Source organism: Syngnathus scovelli, chromosome 12 (assembly GCF_024217435.2).
Source record: "Syngnathus scovelli strain Florida chromosome 12, RoL_Ssco_1.2, whole genome shotgun sequence".
Classification (NCBI taxonomy): domain Eukaryota; kingdom Metazoa; phylum Chordata; class Actinopteri; order Syngnathiformes; family Syngnathidae; genus Syngnathus; species Syngnathus scovelli.
In genome coordinates, this window is record NC_090858.1 from 12,857,349 (window position 1) to 12,860,012 (window position 2,664).

The 2,664-nt window shown below is 38.3% G+C and overlaps 1 long non-coding RNA gene across 3 annotated transcripts in view; it reads left to right on the top strand.

The window, feature by feature from the left end:
• LOC125978125 (uncharacterized) overlaps window positions 1-2,664 on the top strand; it is a 97,544-nt gene that overhangs the window by 52,625 nt on the left and 42,255 nt on the right. The gene's annotated exons all lie outside the window — the stretch shown is intronic.

A 2,664-nucleotide genomic window follows, 5' to 3' on the forward strand; every position in this document is an offset into this window, starting at 1 on the left:
TGCTTGTGTTCACAGTGGCCTGGTTGACTGTCATCTTTCCGGACTCTGCTGTGCATCGGGAGCGGCTAGCGTGCTATCACTCTTAATGTTCATCTTCTTGTTTTATTTTTCCTGTGTTGTTTACTTGTATGTGCGTTGTGAACCCTGTCTTGTTACTACCCTGGGATACTGAGAAACGTAATTTCGATCTCTTTGTGTGTCTTGACATGCGGAGGAATTGACAATAAAGGAGACTTTGACTTTGACAAGGTGGTGACCTTTAGGTCAAGCTCAAGCGTGGGATTGCAGTCTTCCACCCACGGTATCACTGTTAAACCCTTGTCCTTACTCAAGTCTTAATACATTCATGTGTAAATGAAACATCAGTGCTATGATGCTGCTAAAGTTGCTACTAACTATGCAATAATGTAAAGCAGAATAAAATAAAGTATATTGCAGCTTACTCTAACGGTGATTAACATGTCTCATTCTCATCCCTAACGATGAGCATGGACTTCTCTAGTTAGGAAATTAAAATATTAAAGCAGTTTCAAAGTATTTTATAGCAAAACAAAATAATATAACATAATCCAAAATTGTGTGTTGCTGTGCTTCAGAACAAGACTTCATCTAATCCAGGCATGTCAAACATAGGGCCCGCGGGCCGGATGCGGCCCATCGGATCATTTAGTCCGGCCCGGCATAAATTTCTGAGTATGTCAAAAAAAGAAGCGAGTCTCTAGGTCATTTCTATCAAAAGTTATGATTTTTTAAAATAAATACAAACCAAGTGCTCCCTCCGGCCACGGGAGGGCAGTAAATGTGTAAAAGAGCTCACGTCCAGCGGCATTGACACGAGTTAGTACTAAAACCAAACTGTCAATCTTGCTTCACAATTCACCACAAGTTATCGGTCAACACACCCTTCCACTGTCAAAAATGGCACTGTCAAAAAAAAAAAAAAAGAAAAATGGACACGGAGTGCAGAGTTTTCAAGGAAAAATGGACTGAGCATTATTTACTCACAGAAGTTACTCTGCGCATTTCTCTTGTCTCACAGCTGTTCGTCCGGAGGCACTCCCAATAATGATTTGAAAAAATATAAAGACAACATAATAGATTTTCTGCGAGAGTTTGAGCAGAGGTTTCAGGTATTCAGTGAACTTGAGAACAAATTTGGCTTTTTTCGCTTGCCATTTACAGTGAAGCCTTCTGATATGCCAGCTGACATTCAACTCGAGCTTATTGACTTGCAGTGTGATTCCGCTATGAAGGCTAAATTTGGGTCTGTGGGATTGGATACGTTTTATCAATATCTCGTGCCAGGTTACCCCAAATTAACAGCCATGGCTGCAAACGTTATATCCATGTTTGGGACTACTTACCTTTGTGAACAGGTTTTCTCCGTAATGAACAATAATAAAGCAAAGCAGCGCTCAAGGTTAACAAATAAACACTTGAATGATATTGTTAAATGTGTTGCTACTCAGGATTTGACACCCAATAGTGATACTTTTTTGTTTGCACTCATTAATACAGATCATTAAAAATAAGATTAATCCGGTTTCATATTAAAGACAGTTAATATTGTGCAGTATATTCTCAGCTTCAGTAGGCCCAGCCAAGTTTGATCGGATGTAATATAAGCATGCACTGCTATAACTTTTATTTTGTATTTCTTTTTTTAGTTATTTCAAAGCAGTACGACAATTAAGGCGAGAATATTTTTTTCATAGCTCCCACTTGAGTTTAAGTGTGGTGAGTTGGTTCAGGTGTAAAACTGCATTCACTTCTTTGTTAAAATAAACCAGTGAACCATGAAACCATTTTTTTTTTCATTGTTTGTGAAAAAAAATGTGTTGTGCTTAGAAAAGATTCCTTGTCATCCGTGATTATAATATGTAGGGTAGGCTACAAATGTAGGCTGAATGATAAAGCATAGTACTGAAAAACAAAGCAAAATATTTGGAGTTGACATTCTTTTACTGATCCGGCCACCTGAGAACAGAAAGTCTGGATCCAGCCCCAGAGCCAAACTGAGTTTGACATGCCTGATCTAATCGATGACTTTTTAAACTATTAATTCACTATGTTAGGTCAATCTGACTTTGGCACCATCTTCTGGTGAAATTTAGAATGGAGGTTGACTGGTTCAACCAACAAATTCCCCTGTACCAATTTAATAGTTAATTTTGAAGAACTAACTTACTCAGGACCCCTTCTTCGGGTCTTCCATGTAAAGCTTTGAAATTTGGAATTTCATCTTAGCCAATTCGTCTGGGCCAAATCCAATACACACTCACGTGCCATCTTTTACCATCATATCCACCATGTAACTCGACAAAGGTTTGCCATGTTTAGCTTTTAATATGGCCACTTCGTAGCTTGCTTTAGTAATATTTACTCATGACTCGCAGCACCTCGTGAAGAATCGCTGTTGTGATGCCAGTTCAGCTTGGAGCTGCTTCACTTTATCAGCACTCCCTGTTAGTTTGTCGTATGTTAGCATGTTTAGTCTGATGGTGTCTCTTTAGGTTGAAATCCTTAAACAAGGATAATAAACAATTAAATAATTTGTCTCTTTACAAATTAGACAAACACATTTGTCTTGATTTTCAGTGAAAAATATGGTAATTCCCATCTCTCTTGACAGCTACAACCCTAGATGTCAACGTTCCTCATTTT